This window comes from Lucilia sericata, unplaced genomic scaffold, assembly GCF_015586225.1.
Source record: "Lucilia sericata isolate MDLA Ls3-8-SP2 unplaced genomic scaffold, ASM1558622v1 Contig000587F_arrow, whole genome shotgun sequence".
NCBI lineage: Eukaryota > Metazoa > Arthropoda > Insecta > Diptera > Calliphoridae > Lucilia > Lucilia sericata.
The window spans coordinates 42,501-60,424 of record NW_023994594.1 but is presented as its reverse complement, the minus strand read 5'-3'; the positions used below and the strand labels follow the sequence as shown (position 1 = coordinate 60,424).

The 17,924-nt window shown below is 33.4% G+C and overlaps 1 protein-coding gene across 2 annotated transcripts in view; it reads left to right on the top strand.

The window, feature by feature from the left end:
- Positions 1 to 11,140: 11,140 nt before the first annotated feature.
- LOC119606456 (tyrosine-protein kinase Fer-like) overlaps positions 11,141 to 17,924 on the top strand; it is a 47,162-nt gene continuing 40,378 nt past the window's right edge. The window contains exon 1 of one of the 2 annotated variants that reach the window (XM_037959971.1): positions 11,141 to 11,696. The gene's annotated coding sequence lies outside the window, so the exon portion shown is untranslated. Of the gene's footprint in view, positions 11,803 to 17,924 lie in introns of both variants that reach the window. The other variant, XM_037959970.1, reaches the window with a different exon arrangement.

Genomic DNA, 17,924 nt, shown 5'->3' with positions numbered 1-17,924 from the left:
CATTATTGTACTCCGAGAGAGAGAACAACACTTCTATAAATGACTTAAATTTTTAAGTTTCCCTGGGACTTCAAGTGCTCATAAACAAGTAAAAACTTTGGAGTCGACACCAGATTTGACTATTATGTTAAACAGGTGATATCTTCTGTTATTAGCAACAGTTAAAAAGGAAACATCGGAGTATGGAAAACTATATGAAACAATTTCGATAGTTTCAACATAGAACTACTGAAAAACCAATCACCAATAATTAAATTAGGGGAGCCATTAAGCATTTTGACCCAACACATTTGACCCAACGCCTTAAACTCACAGTCTTAATTAGAGAGAAGTTCGAAATACCCTTTTAGAGCTAGTAAGACAGCGCCATATTTTGGTGCTGTACGCAGTGACGGCGTACTTGGATTAGACTAGGCATTACAACCGGCCAGTGTCGTGGCACCGGAGGGGAGCTGTTAGCGGCTAATCTTCTTTTACCACTAATTAGCCATTCAGGTTCTCGGCACTGCTACAAACCACCTTAACCTTATAAGTGGAGGAAGGGGATAATGGGGGAAAGAAAGGGATTACCAAGGGAATAGGAACTAGGGACGGTGTGGATAACCTTTGGTCATGTAGGCTTTTTTAGTTTGCAAGGTGGCGGTACATCTGACGAGTGGAGTGGTCCGGTCAAAACGGAGTCTCATCGACTCTACTTGACTGTTCGCGCGCAGTGAACTACTACGTTAACCAACCAAGACAGTGTCAAGAACCCTCACTCTACGAGACTTACGAAGAAGAGTTACTAAATATATGTTCAGAGGTTTCATCTTGTAAGCCACTTCGTCATATTTATCTTTCCAAAGAATAAATGGGCCACATTATACAGCATTGTTCGAACACTATGGAACAATAATGCTAACACATGAAATTTTTTTCAAATGTTTATGTTCATAATAAGTAGAGGAATCTACTGCGATCGATATTCTATTCTGGAATCCACATCCCATTTTCTTAATGTACAAGTATCGGCCGATTATTTACCAAATGGGAACCTGATCCAAATTTTCGGACTAAGGCATGAATGACGTGACAAAATGTCTAAATCGTATGGATATAAGCTCAAGCGAATAATAACCAGCTAGCAGTGCTTCTTCAACTACAGTGTGACATGCCCCTTTGTGACTTGCAAAGAACAGCCATGTCTCACGCCGGTCTATTTACAAAAGCTTTACTCAATTACTTGAGCTATCCGTGGCTTAAGGTTCGGCAATATTTAGGCCATAACATTCCTAGATAATCCAAGCCACAACCACGCTGATAATATGGATTCTGTTGATTCGACAACCGCACCTAAAGATGTAATTAGTGGTACGATCTCCATCAATAAGCCAATACATAGTTTCTTACAGGAGACCCACTGCAGTAAGTCTGGTACGAGCAGCGTAAACCCCGAACTTACCCTCCCAAAGAAGGGAATTTCATTGATAACAAATGAAAAGGATTCCGTATATCCATCATCATTAGTAAACCCATCATACAACTCTATTATCAGACATATTCGTAGAGAAAAACGTCGGACACATTCACGCGGGAAGAGGATTCCGTGAATCCATCATCATTAAACCCATCATACAACCTTATAATCAGACATATTCCAAGAGAAAAACATCCCACACATTGACCTGGGTATGCGGGTGGGGTGAGTTTGCAACATCAACTCATTATCAATGTTTGGTCCTACATTACAAAGTCTTTCGGGACACCGGTTCCATATATATTTGTTCCACCTGTTTATAATCATGCGGTACAAGAGATACTAGTATATACCTTGGGATTGCAGTAAAACCAATGTGATGATTTCAACTTCTATAGTTGACGGATATACCGAAAGTGCTAATTTTTAAATTTTCCGGTCTACGATTATTTTGTTACATTATTATATCCACCGGTTATTAAAAGGCTCTAATGCCACTGCAATAAAATATACGTTCAAAATTGGTTAAAATAATATGCAAGTAAATACTTTAAACAAATTTGGAAACATTTGTTAATAATATTTTTACATCATTTAAACAAAATATGTTGTTTAATCACATATGAACATGAAAAACAAACAAACGTAATTTAAAACATTAACTAGTTTTGTTAATAAGTATTAATAACAAAAAAATTACAATGTTTTTATTTAGTTTATTTTACCACCAATTAAACTTACTCGTTAGTAAGTAATACACGCAAACAAAATTTAACAGCAAATCGGCTTAACCTGTCCTGTTTATTTTCTGTTAGTTTCATTGACCATAAGAAAAAAAGTGTAACCGGTATTCATGACCAACTTAAAACACTTTCACTTGCTTGTTTATTTTTATTTAATAAACAATTGTAACTGTCATTCTATTAAAAACAATCACAATTTCTATTGCTAAAAGCAGTTTTCTTTGCAAAGATTCTTTAAAATCAGGTGATTATTTTTAGATAAGATAATTTTAACAATTGTAAAATATAAGCAAATATAAAGTGGCAAATGTGTTTTGTTTTGTTTTGTTTATGTAAACATCCTTATAATAAAGACAATATAATTTGCATTTCTTATCACTTCTATGACAGCAAACTATTAAATTAATGCAATAAAACTAGACAACCGTCTAAATAAAGACAAGTAATGCATTTTTACGACATCAAATAGTCTCATATGAAATGTAAAAGAAAGTAAACTGTCTACATGAAGTTTGGTCGTGGTTTTTAAGAAGTTCTTCAATAAGCTCCCATCGATATAGAAGTGGAATTGAACAAGCTTAGCGGCTCAATTGTCAGTTACACTTTCAAATAAATAAAGTACAATTTTAATAAGTCTGGGTTTTGTAGATTTTGAGACATCGGTCGGTTGCTGGTTTTAAAAATTCTATATAAAGAGAGGCTCCAATCTCCAATTTTTGGCATTAGAGTTTTTCGAACATATTCTGTGCATAATTTGGTTTTAAAAATTCTATGTAAAGAGAGGCTCCAATCTCCAATTTTTGGCATTAGAGTTTTTCGAACATTTCCTGTGCATTCAGAAAAGCTATCAGCTTGGACGAAGAAGGCTTAATTTTTTTCAGAAAATCGTTGATTGCTTTAAAAATTGTAACAATATCCTTCCTATCCTATAGATTGAGATAAAGATGTATAATACATACATTAAATTGAATTTGATTTAAGGAGCGTATAACAGTTTTTCGTAAAGGATGTAAAATCTGCAATAAAAAAAGTGTTCGAAAGTTTCACTGTCAACTCCGCTTGCTCTATATCCGCTCGTCCAATTTTATGTAGTTGTGCCTGTAATCTGGTGTCTTCACTCTGAATATGTACCATCATAATAACTTTAGACTTTTTCATTCTGAGGAGGCTTATCGTCCTCTTCACGTTAGGGTTACCCAACAGAATCTTTATGGTTTCACCCACTGTTTCATTATTCCCAGTTTTTAAACTTTTATATTGGTCAGACAATGCAAGAGGGATCTGTCAAAGCTGGGTCGCCTGTTTGACATGGATCCCTGCTTACAGGAACCACTATGGCAATGAACAAGCCTTATGAGATTCCCTCATCCGTATATTTAATTCAGCTCTTGTTGCATCGAACTGTTTCGCACTCGTAAGTTACTGTAACGAGTGCAAAACCTCGAGTTCCCTTCTTTTACTGCAAGTACTTTCGTTCTTTCATTGCCCATTTTTCTCCAGTGGCCTGGTACCCATTTGATGTATTTGGGTATTACATATGGCATGACTTTTTGCAGATACATAGCCACCAGATTAAACGCCTGTAGTTTCAATAATCGACTTTAAAGACCTACCTCGTTCGTAGGACATTAAGGGTGCAATAACCTTCTTTATCTAATATAGAGAAAAACAACAGTGTAACTACTTAAACACAATCACAATAGTGAGTTCATCCTAATGCATATTGAGATACTCAACATGTATTTTTAAAGTTCATCAAGTTGCACTAATAGTTCGCAAAGTCAACCTTTTTTTATTTAGTTGCACTTTTCAAGGTGAAATAAAAAACCGAAAGCAATCACGAAAACAAGTCATTGAAAATTATTGTTAAATAAAAGTATTTTAATATAATTTTTACGACAACTGAATGGATTTTCTGTTCGCATAGTTGTTTCCATCTTATCATCACTTCTAATAAATAGAAGGGAAGTATTTCACTGTCGTCTGTTGGTCGGTAGTCATTACTTGCAGTATACAGTAATAGATGTGTATGTATGAAGTTAGCAGAAACCAACTCTATGTATGTGTGTATATTGTGCAACAAAGTATTTGAAGCACTTACTGGCTGCCAATTTACTTTGTGTTATAAACCTTTTTATAGTATTCTTTAAATCCTAACAATTGCTAAAAGGTCTTAGTGTTGTCACAAAAAATAAAGTCATTAAATACAGTGGCCACTCATGGGTAAGAAGTTTTTAAATGTATTTTAAATATAGAAACAAATATTGTTAATTAGTTGATGCCACAAAGTTAATTAAGTCAATTTAGCTAATCATCCCCAAAACTGAGAAAACTGACTAGTATCTCTAGTCTGCCGGGACTATAAACTGGGGGAGTTATTTGTACTTAGGCCAGTTATTGGAGTGGTACCTTCGGTGTGCACATAGTGGTTGAACCCAAATCACGAAAAGATAATGTAAGTAGGTTTAAAGTTTGATGCACGGCGAGATAGTCATGGAAACTGAACATCCAACACAGAGTCGGAAAAGCTGCACCTGTCGTAAGACGCTCCGGATAAAATGGGGACTGGAATGGAATGGGGACCCATCATATATAACAACCATCAGATGCTCTAAATCAGTGTTGCTCAAACACATACTACCATAGAGTACCATAGTTTTATTTGTGTTGGTAAAGCAGCAGAGAACAGAATTCAATTCAAAATAAAAGTATACTAATAAAATGACTATAAACTATAAAGTATATGCTAACTGTCAAATGTTTATTATGGATTTTGACAGCCAGCGTATATCAAAGTCTTTATATAAAAAACTAACAACTGTTCTCTCATGTTCTCCTACATTAATTCGGCTTTCTCAAAATTTGGTTGTTGTATTTCTGTGTGTATTTTAAAAACGTCGCGTACAGACCTTGCTTCGACAAGTGCTGATCAGCAACTGATTTGATTTTGTTTTTCAAGCTGAGAGCAAACCCGCTGATATTGCTCATTATAAAAAGAAGAAGAATTAAACCTATAGTGTATGTGTATCAACTTAGCGTCAGCAGAATTTTCTTACCCTATCACGCGTGCTATGTAATGGCAATCTTGCGCTCCTCTGCTCTAAATACTATATTGCACGTTCTACCTATAGATCTTCATATAACGGCCATCTCCGGATGTTGGAAATCAAGAACGTACGGATATGCTAGTATTGTAAATTTGCTGCCCCCAATCTTGATCCGACCACACTACCCCGGACACGGACTTTGTCAGCATATAGGGCAATATAGGAATTTTTTCGACAGCCAAGCGACACTTATTTTTTTTAAAATTTTATATTGGTCAGACAATGCAAGAAGGATCTGTCAAAGCTGGTTCGCCTGTTTGACATGGATGCCTGCTTACAGGAACCACTATGGCAATGAAAAGGCAGATGAACTAGCCAGAAAGGATTCTGCTCTGGATGTCTCCATCAGAGATACAAGCCGAGACGGCTCAAATCGGCGGCGGCTGGCCGCCGGTAATATTTTGCAAGCCGCGCCGCCGCCGACTTCTTTCGGCTCAAAAGCTAAGCCGGCTTAAACGTAGCCGCTGATAAAGATTAGAATCACACATGTATTTCAGAACATAATTTCACCAAATTGAACGGAGTTGCCACTATTTTAAATTCTTATGGCAAATTGAAAAGAGTTGCCACACAATATTGTGCTAATATTAAAATAGTGAAAACTACTATAAATGTCCATTTTCTGCAGAAAAAAACTTATATAGAGACAGGTTTCTATGTAACAGACTTTTATACAAAGATTTTCCAATATAATAAACCTTATAAGGTCAATTTCTAAAGAAAAAGTTAAATTGAGCCGACAATTTAGCCGCCGCCGATATTTTCTGTAATAAGCCGCCGCCGCCGACCCAAAATGGTTGCGCCGCCGCCGTTCATTTCCCATCGGCTTGTATCTCTGGTCTCCATCCCGTTTCAGTAGCAACGTTCTTAATCTGCACACATGTAAAAGGCTGCTGGCAGTAATAATCGGTTAAACGCAGATCGGCTTAATCTCCTCTTCAATGAATACTGTCGCAGTTGTAATGACAGGGAAAAGGATGAAACGGTCTTTCATCTTCTTGGGAATGCCCTGCTCCAGCCGCCAAGATATTTAGATTCCTTGGCAACCACTTCACATCCAACCTTTGTGAACTATCTGGATCAAAACTTAATGACCTGAGATTTCTCACTGCTACAGGCTAGATCTAATACTATATATATTACTACATCTGACGAGTGGTCTGTCAATCGGAGTTCTTTCGAGTCTACTTGACTGTAAGCGTGCAGCAAACTACGACGTTAACCAAACAACCAATTTAGTTCTTGAAAAATACAATTTTCGGACAGATAGAAAGAAAGTTTCGGTTTCATGAAGTTAAGATTGGTCACTGTTTTAATTGTTGACTCAGATAAGATTCTTCGCGGATCTTATTAGCGAAAAACAAATGTTTTTTCCGGTACAATTCGACTGCATACACATATGTATACCATGTTATGCCTAATCTACAACCAATGGAATGAATGTAATCAAATATTTAAGATACTTTCAATTAAATTTAAATATTTGCAGAGATTTTATAAAATGTCACTGTTGGGTCTGTTCTTATTTTCCCCCATTTTGTATTTGCTTAGTTAAACAGTCTGCCATAAAAATAAATTATAAACAAGGAGTATCTAAAGATCATATACTAATTGCCAACTCGTGCTCGTTAATGTCGTTTTTCCATTTTCCATTTTCATTGTCTTAAAAACCAGCATATTTCTGTGAGATTTGTTTTTTCTCCTCTTACGCTAAAGAGAAGGAAGAAGAAAATACATTATTTATCACTTCTCACTTTCGTTAGATTTCCGCTTTATAGTTTTTATACCCACCATCAAAAAAGATGGGGGGTATATTGATTTTGTCATTCCGTTTGTAACACATCGAAATATTGGTCATAGACCCACAAAAGTATATATATTCTGGGTCCTCATTAAATTCTAAGACGATCTAGCCATGTCTGTCCGTCTGTCCGTCCGTCCGTCCGTCTGTCTGTCTGTTGAAAGCACGATAGAGTCCGAATGGAAAGAGCTAGAGGGTTGAAATTTCACATAAGTATTTCTTATAGGTAAAGTTTGTTTGGTATTGAAAATGGGCAATATCGGTCCACGTTTTCGGATAGCCCCCATACAAGTGGCCCCTCGAAAAGCAGCTTTAACAGCCATAACTTGTTTAAAAATACGAATATAGCGATGAAATTCGACATAAGTAAGTTTCTTGTTATCCAAAATCACTATGCAAAATTTTATGAGGATCGGTCCATAATTGACCCTACCCCCCATATAAGGTCCCCTTCAGAAAATGACTTTAACGCTCAATACTGGCTTAAAAATACTAGTATATAGATGAAATTCGATATAAGTAAGTTTCATACGAGTCAAAAATCTATCTAAAAAATTTTATAAGGATCGGTATATGATTGACCCTACCCCCCATATAAGGTCCCCTTCAGAAAATAACTGCAATGCTCATTAATGACTTAAAAATACGAGTGTAGCGATAAAATTCGACACAAATAAATTTGATACGAACCAAATTCTATCTACAAAATTTTATGAGGATCGACCCATTATTGACTCTACTCCCCTATTTAAGGTCCCCTTCAGAAAATTACTTTAACGCTTATAACTGGCCTAAAAAGTATATAGATGATGGTGGGTATATAAGATTCGGCATAGCCGAATATAACACTGTTCGTTTTAATTTAAACATTTTTGTGTTTTACAACAACAACAAAAAACAAAAAAGACACCGTCCAATGTTTCTTGTGTTACGTGCAACACAATAAAATCATTACAAGATGTAAACATACATCCTACATTGTCATCGTCACCATCACTTTCACAGACAGAACATCATCTCCTGATGATGATTTGAACATTTATTGGTGACTTTTGGTTTGTTTGTTTGAATGTGTAGTTAAAATGTACAATAACAACAACAATTTCTTTGTTTATAACATTTTTCAAACTCTCAACTTTGCTGCACCTTTTGTTTATTCTATTTAATTTCTTCAGCCATTTGACAATGTTTAAATGCCGTTTTACTTGTTAGAATTTCTAAATTAAATAAAGGAATTGTGTGGTGGAGTGGTACAGTAGTAAGAACACATAGCCAAACAGGAAACCCATCCATCTACAGAGTCACATGTAAAATTGGTAAATTTTAAAAGATGCATTTCATTGTTCTTTGTATGTATTAGCTGTTGTTTATTTTGCCTCTTTTATACTCAGGGGGTTGGTTCGAACAGGTTTAAGTTTGAGTTGTATGATGTTTGATTATCGTTTAAAATTAAAGTTTAATCGAGGATTTACTCTACGATAAAACTTGTTTGCAAAAAGGATTCTTAAAATTGCCAATGCGTGTGTGTCATGATCCTTTTTCGAAAACACCAAGAAAAAAGTAATTTAGATATTCTGGATCAACTAAGTTCCGAATTAATGTGTCTCCTATTCTTCAGCCTGGAACTGCAGGCCTGCCAGATTTGCCGATTTATCGGCATTTTGCCGATATTTTACCATCAAAATAGTAAAGTGCCGATTTCCCGATTTTTGCTTAAAAAATGCCGATTTTTTACCCAATCGAACAAATTAACGAATTTATTATAACTTTACATAAGCAAAAATTACATGGAGCTTTTAAAACAATTGGGAAAGGAAAATTTACAGTACGGTAGAACACAATTTGCTCCATCACCAATGTCAATTGGATCGATTATGAAAAGGAAACACAATTTATGTATGAAAATCCTGAATAGGTTCTAAAAGTCTGATCTAAGGGTGCTAAAATTTTTAAGAAATTTTTTATGGTTCGAAAATAAATTTACACATTTTTGTGGAAAAGTTAAAAAATTTGGAGAAAATTTCCCATTATAAAAATGTACTCAGCAAAATCTTTACCTATCCGATTTTTGTTCGACGATAACCAATAACAAATGTGATAACCCCACTTTCCTGGATTTAAAATCGGCTTTGCAGTAATTTTCTGTGTTTATTAGTCTATTTTATTTGATCGTGCAATTTGGAATTTAAAAAACAATATTTAAAAAAAAAAACTTCTAATATTGACTAGGATTAGAATCATTAACTAATTCCATATTAGACACACGCTCTAGGCAATTGGTTACAAATCCTATTGTAAAAATTAATTAATATTGTTGATAACGATCACTCATTGTCAAGTGATGTATGAAATAACTACATCATGTATGTATGATGTATGAAATAACTACCTACATCACTCATAACCAAAATTTGAAATTTTTTACAGGGTAAATATATAGTAATCCACATTTACATTTTTCTGCAAAAGTGATACAAATTCTAATAGATTTTATTCCAGTAAACCAAAGTTTCGGTGTACCCTTACAAAGAGTTCTTTTATTAGACCTATTCTGAATAAAATTTCCCTGAGTTATGCATGTATGTAAAAAATATTGTGATTTTTGAATTTATTTGTGTTATGTTTCTTTGGTACAAAATAGTGTTTCTTTCAATTGTCGATTTATTGCCGATAAATGCCGATTTTTTGGGAAAAAATTGCCGATATTTCTACAAATTTATCTGGAGCCTGTGGAACGGTAGAATGAGAAAGGGGTGAGCGAACGGGGAAGAGGGAGGAAAGGCAAGGAAGAAGGCAAGGCGAGCGGACCAGGGGGAGAGGAAAATAAGGCAAAGAACGAACGAACGAAGGAACGGACGAACGCGCGAACGAACGAACGAACGAACGAACGAAGAACGAACGAACGAACGAACGAACGAACGAACGAACGAACGAACGAACGAACGAACGAGAACGAACGAAACGAACGAACGAACGAACAACGAACGAACGAACGAACGAACGAACGACGAACGAACAACGAACGAACGAACGAACGAACGAACGAACGAACGAACGAACGAACGAGAACGAACGAACGAACGAACGAACGAAACGAACGAACGAACGAACGAACGAACGAACAACGAACGAACGAACGAACGAACAAGAACGAACGAACGAACGAACGAACGAACGAACGAACGAAGAACGAACGAACGAACGAACGAAACGAACGAACGAAACGAACGAACGAACGAACGAACAACGAACGAACGAACGAACGAACGAACGAACGAACGAAAAACGAACGAACGAACGAACGAACGAACGAACGAACGAACGAAAGAACGAAAAACTAAACTAACTAACGAACGAACGAACTAACTAACTAACGAAACTAACAACTAACGAACAAGAACTAACTAACTAACTAACAACAACAACTAACTAACTAACTAACTAACTAACTAACTAACTAACTAACAAAACTAACTAACTAACTAACTAACTAACTAACTAACTAACTAACGTAACTAACTAATACTAACTAACTAACTAACTAACTAACTAACTACGAATTTGCAAGTTTTCTTATTGGATAATGCTGTCGTTCGAATTATCAAGAAACGATCTACAACTTAAGGTAAATTACATTCGTGAGTCCTAAATTGGCCAACCAGAATAACAACACATACAGCGAAGTCAACCGGATGAAAATTAATGAAATTGTACGAAATTGAAATATGCCAAATAAAGACAACTTTTTAGATTTGCGATTATGTACTTTGGTTCAGTAATGATTACAGAATTGGAGTTTCCAATTCACCACAAAATAAACAGTTTATCTCACTTATGGCAACCCCTTATTTTATCTAGTTCACAGTTCGATTTGCAACAAGTACTCTCATACCAACATGTTCTGCCATACAACATCGAACCTCATACCAATTTATTTGGGGGGACAAACAACAATTTCAAAACAAACTCACACATTCGGTGTTTAGCGTTTGAACGGAGTGCAACGTGTGCGCGCGAGTGTTGTAAATGAAAAATAAGTTTGTTTTTTATAAGCAAAAATCAAAATAAATATAAAAAAAGAATTTATTATAAATACAAATGAAATTCAATAAAAAATAAACGTGTGTGAGTTTCTAAAACCCCTTTTTTGCGACAAAAGATAAAATTGGTGAAGAGCATGAAAAGAAATTAAATAAAGAAAATTGATTGAAAATAAAAGCAAAATAAAAAAAGTTAAATAAATATTTAACACCAGAGATAACAACAAATAAAGGCAATGTTAAATAAAATAGTTATTCTTACCATTAAAATAAAATAAGAAAAATTTTGTACTAAAATATTTGTGTGAAAACGTTAAGTGAAACAGTTAATAAAAGTGAAAGAAAGAGATTGCTTAAAGAGAGATAGAAAGAAAACTAATTGAATTTTAATTAATACATTTTTAATAAATGTAACAATATTTTGGATAAATTCGCACGTTTGACTACGCAAATTTCAAGTGACAGTTTGTTACAGCAGCAGACAACGAACGACGTTATTAAATTTGATTACTCTACAGCAGCAACAAGAACATCCAGAATAACAACAAAGTAAATATTTAAGAAAAAAATATCTAGTGCATCTTTTCTACTCCTCTTTTTGTGTTTGGAAAGTAAAATAAAACAACAACAAATTACCGTACAACAACAACTTTAAGTAAGTGCTGTTGCATGATGGTCTTTTTTTTTCAACATTTTTAAAAATAAGGAGTGTGTGTGCGAGTGATTGTTTGTAGGGCTCCACTTACAACAACAACTTCACGACTTGGATTGGATCAAGCTGAAGATGAGAGTTGTTGTATTCTTGTAGAGTTTGTGTGTGTTTTCGTTGTTTTTGTTTTTGATTTTGTTTATTTTATCTGATTACGAACAAGATTTATTTCTTGTTCGATACTTTTTTTGCTGTATCTTTTTATTATATTTTTTCCTCTTTATTGTTGAGTTGTTTTTGTATTTATATTTAATAATATTCCTTTTAGTTGTTGTGCATTTATGTTGTGTTGTTGCTATTTTTTTTTATTTTGTTGTATGTGTTTGATTTTGTGTTTAACATAAACCTGTTTTTACGTTTTTTATTCTTGTTATTTTGCTGCTTGTGTTTTTCTTGTTGTTTGTTTTTATTGTTGTAATACAGTGGTGCACTCGATTATAATTTTAATACTCTCCTCTTGATTCTTGGGAATAATTACACTCTCATCTCTGCTGATATTCTTTTTGTAATAGTTTATTTTAAATTGTAACTTCTACGTTTGTATGGGTGTGTTTATTTTTTTTAGATTTTCTTATGGTTACAACAAACAAGATCATTAATTTACAAGATACAATAATGCTAATGTTGCGTTTAAAATAGTAGATAGGAAAAATTTTTATATAATTAAGAGGCCAAGTGACCGTACGGGAATCTCTCGCCCATATTTTATTTAGCCCTCATTGAGCCGAATTTTTCTGCATTTGTCAAGTTAATTCCCGCAAACTCTTTTCCCTTCATAGGTATCAAGCACCTCTATGTACCTACATTCGCTTCTTCATTTTCAATTAACCTTGATAGGCCTGTTACCCATATAATGCAGAGCTTACCACTGGTTATCTGCCAATTGTGTCCTAATTACCTTATAGTTGTCGGAAAATGTCGGAAATTATGTTATACGTCATACCTATTCATTCTAATCCATTTTAAACGGCCTTCCGCCTGAAAGCTAGTGTTGTGATTAGGAAGATATTAGTAGGTATACCTATATCGGTTTGCGGATTTCCATTGCAGATTCCCAGGCCCGTTTTGTCTCCTAGTTTTACAACAAATTTGCGCAGGTATTTGCTCTAAGGTTCCACTTAACCACGATCTCCTATATGGAACCAATATTCTCAACAAATTCTTTTTTCGGTATGCGATAATACCTGTTGTTTGTGTAACATTTTGTCAATTTGGTTAAAGATAAGAGGCGCTTGGCTGTGAGCAAATAAATGTCGTAGTTTTCCTATATTGAGCAGCGCTAGAGCAGTTGTGGGGTCCATTTTCTACCCATACATAAGTTTTATCACTATAGGACCTGACATAGTTTAGTTTTAACAAATTTGTATCGACCTACAAGTAATAATTTTTGAATCATTCTAAATTGATAATGACCAAGCATTGCCGACATTAATCCTCTTGCGCCCATGAATGATGAAAACTGGACTAGACCATAAAAGATATGTATCTTAGTCTGAAACAGTCTTGCCAAATTGACAAATCTGACGTTTTTGAAATGACAATTGCGAAAAAAAATCCGGTTAGCGAGAAATTTGGAGAATTTTAACCAGTGTTTGGGGATTTCTGGAAAATTTCGCAATATTTTAAGATTTTAGAATTATAGTCCAGTCTATAGTCAATTCTAATTTGGAGAATTTTATCCAGCGTTTGGGGATTTCTGTAAAATTTCCGATATTTCATTTATAGTCTAGTCTATAGTCAATTTTATCATCTAGTCTAGCCTATAGACCAGTCTATAGTCTAGTTTACCGTCTAGTGCATAGCAAATTATATAGTCTAGTCTATAATCTAGTATATAGTCTAGTCTATAGTTTAGTCTATAGACTAATCTACCGTCTGGTCTTTAGTCTAGTTTATAGTCTAGTTTATAATCTTGTTTATGGTCTAGACTATAGTCTAGTCTAAAGTCTAATTTATAGTTTAGTTTATAGTCAAGTCTATAGAATAGTCTGCCTGTAGTCTAGTCTATAATTTAGTCTATAGTCTAATGTGAATTCTAGTCTGGTCTATAGTCTAGTTTTACTCTGTCTAAAATTTCCCGATATTTTAGGATTATAGAATTATAGTCCAGTCTATAGTTAATTCTATCGTTTAGTCTAGCCTATAGACCAGTCTATAGTTTAGTCCACAGTCTAATATATAGTCAAGTCAAGTCTAGTACATAGTCTAGTATATAGTCTAATCTTTAGTTGTGTCTATATTTTAATCTACCGTCTGGTTTATAGTCTTGTTTATAGTCAAGTTTACAGTCTAGTCCAATGTTTAATCTATAGTCTAGTCTATAGTCTTGTCTGTAGTCTAGTCTATTAATTAGTCTATAATCTAATGTAAATTCAAGTCTGACCTATACTCTAGTCTGGAGTCAATTCAAAAGTCTAGTCTATATTCTAGTTTATGGTCTAGTCTTTATACCAGTTTATAGTCTAGTACATATATAGTCTAGTGACTAGACTCTAGTCTATAGCTTAATATAAAGTCTAGTCTATAGTCAGGACTATAGTTTATGGTCTTATAGTTGAGATTCAATAGTCTTAATTTTTTATAAAATTTATTAAAATTTTGTATTTATTTGGTTAATTGCTAAATTTCATGCCAGATTCATAGAAGTATTGGGCAGATTCTTCTTTATCTAAACACTTTCTGTGTTATGTACATAGTTGACAGCACTGTTTCTTAAGACAAAAAGCTCTGCTAAAAAGTATACTTTTTCTACTCTTGCTATTAGAAGTAGTTAGCTAAAGTTTGAGCTGCTGCGGATTTTATAGCTTGTTGTCTAAGAAAAACAAATGTATGAATTTTTCTAATGGTTTATTTTAATTTTATTTGTCTTCTATTACTTTCATTGTTTTTGTTGTTGTCGTTTTTTGTCTGCTGCTATTGCTATTTTATGTTAAGTACGTTGTAGCTGTTTGTGTGCTGGCGGAAAAACAAGTTTTCAGCAAAAACAACTCTGAACCACAACAACAGTCAGCTGTACTACTTACTCTTGGATACCATTTTACTTTAAAAGATTTTAAAGTTTAGTTTTTAAACAAACACAACAACAGAAAACAAACAAAGAAAATATTTTGTAAAAAAAAATTGATGGTTTAAAGTTCAAGTGATGTTCAGCTAACAAGTTGTTATGTATTTGTTGTTATTGTACAATAACAAACAAATCATCGAAAAATAAATAAAAATACAACAATGTTTTTGGCAAATATTATTCTGAAGAATTGAAAACTTATTTTATTTAAATTTAAATGGAAAAAAATATAAATTTCAATTAATTCAGAGAAGAAAATGTTTGGAATTTAAATTGAAAGATCAATTTACTTAACTTCTTAAGAAGTTAGAGCAATTATTGAAGTAGAATTTTCATTGCAGTCAATTAAAATTGTAATTGATTGATAGATATACAAATATTTGTATAGAAATAAAATGTTGAGAGAAGAAGATTTATGAAAATTATGCTAAATAATTTAAAATAAAGAAATTTAAAATTGCATTAAAATTTACTTTAAAAAAATCAAAAATACATTCATATTTATTCTTCAAAAGTTTTACTAATATAATTTAAACAAATAGTGAGTATTTTTAAACTGACACATAATTTTTTATAATAAATTACTACAGCCCCAGAATTAACCCAGTAATCTGTCATTTTTTTCAAAAAATTCTTTTTTTCTTTTCGCCTTAAAAATACGTGACAATTTCAGTTTACAATAAAATTTGAAAAAAAAAAAATTTTTTTCTAATAAGAAAATAAAAGTGAAATGGTCTTCAAAGAATTTTTAAATTAGCAAGAGTTTTTCTAAATTTTAAATCAAAAATAAAAATAAATATGATAAAAATGAGAACACAGAAATAAAATTAAAAAAAAAAACAATACATATTGGCAGCAAAAAAATTTATAAATATAAAGAGAGAATAAATAAACAAAAAACCACACACCAATATCATCATCGAATCAACAGCAACAAACACAACTTGTCAATGAATGTTGTTGTTAATAATGATGATGACGATCATCATTATAATGAAATTTAACAAAAATTGTATAGATTTTGTATAAAATGTGAAAGTTTCAAAAAAAAAAAAAAACTAGAAATACAAATATTTTGTTTTTGGCACAAACTACATACTACGATACAATTTACACCATTTATACAAAAAGAGAGAATTTTAAAATTCAATAATCGTTCTTGTAGTTAATTCTTAGTTGTAGAATGTAAAGTATGTAATTTTAAATTAGTTCCATTTGATTGCAAAGTAAAAGTATTGCTGGTATTTTACCTAAAAATCGGTTTTCATACAATATAAACATTGATAAATCAGTCTGGACTATAGAATAATCGATTGTCTGGACTATTGAATAGTCTATGGTTTGGACTCTATAATAGTCTATAGTGTGGATTATTAAATAGTCCATAGTCTATAGACTATAGAATAGTCTATAGTGTGGATTATAAAATAGTCTATAGTCTGGACTATAGAATAATCTACAATCTGGACTATAGAATAGTCTATAGTGTGGACTATAGAATAGACTATAGTCTAGACTATAGAATAGTCTATAGTGTGGACTATAGAATAGTATATAGTCTGGACTATAGAATAATCTATAGTCTAGACTACGGAATAGTGTATAGTCTGTACTATAGAATAGTCTATAGTCTAGACTGTAGCATAGTCTATAGTCTAGACTATAGCATAGTCTATAGTCTAGACTATAGCATAGTCTATAGTCTAGACTATAGCATAGTCTATAGTCTAGACTATAGCATAGTCTATAGTCTGGACTATAGATTAGATAGTCTGGACTATAGAGTAGTCTGCAGTTTATAGTTTGGACTATAAAATAGTTAATAGGCTGGATGGAAGGACCGGACATCAGACTGTTCTATAGTCTGGACTATAGAATATTTAGTCTAGTCTGGACTATAGAATAATTTATAACTTGGACTATAGAATAGTCTAGGTAGGACTATAGAATAATCCATAGTATGGACTATTCTATAGTCCTATGGACTATTGAATAGTCTTATGTCTGGACTACAGAGTATGGACTATATAGTCTGGACTAAAGAACAGTCTATAGTCTGGACTATAGAACAGTCTATAGTCTGGACTATAGAACAGTCTATAGTCTGGACTATAGAACAGTCTATAGTCTGGACTATAGAACAGTCCATAGTCTGGACTATAGAGTCTATAGTATGGACTATAGACCAGTCTATAGTCTGGACTATATAATAGTCTATAGTCAGAACTATCGAATAGTCTATAGTCTGGACTATATAATAGTCTATAGTCAGAACTATAGAATAGTCTATAGTCTGGACTATAGAACAGTCTATAATCTGAACGATAGAATAGTCTACATTCTGGACTATGGAGCAGTCTATAGTCTGGACTATAGAACAGTGTATAGTCTGGACTATAGAGCAGCCTATACTCTGGACTATAGAACAGTCTATAGTCTGGACTATAGAGCACTCTATAGTCTGGACTATAGAATAGTCTATAGTCTGTAGTATAGAACTATCTATAGTCTGGACTATAGAACAGTCTATAGTCTGTAGTATAGAACTGTTTATAGTCTGGACTATAGAACTGTCTATAGTCTGGACTGTAGAACTGTCTATAGTCTGGACTATAGAACTGTCTATAGTCTGGACTATAGAACTGTCTATAGTCTGGACTATAGAACTGTCTATAGTCTGGACTATAGAACTGTCTATAGTCTGGACTATAGAACTGTCTATAGTCTGGACTATAGAATAGTCTATAGTCTGGACTATAGAATAGTCTATAGTCTGGACTATAGAATAGTCTATAGTCTGGACTATAGAACAGTCTATAGTCTGGACTATAGAATAGTCTATAGTCTGGACTTTAGAACAGTCTATAGTCTGGCCTATAGAACAGTCTATAGTCTGGACTATAGAACAGTCTATAGTCTGGACTATAGAACAGTCTATAGTCTGGACTATAGAACAGTCTATAGTCTGGACTATAGAACAGTCTATAGTCTGGACTATGGAACA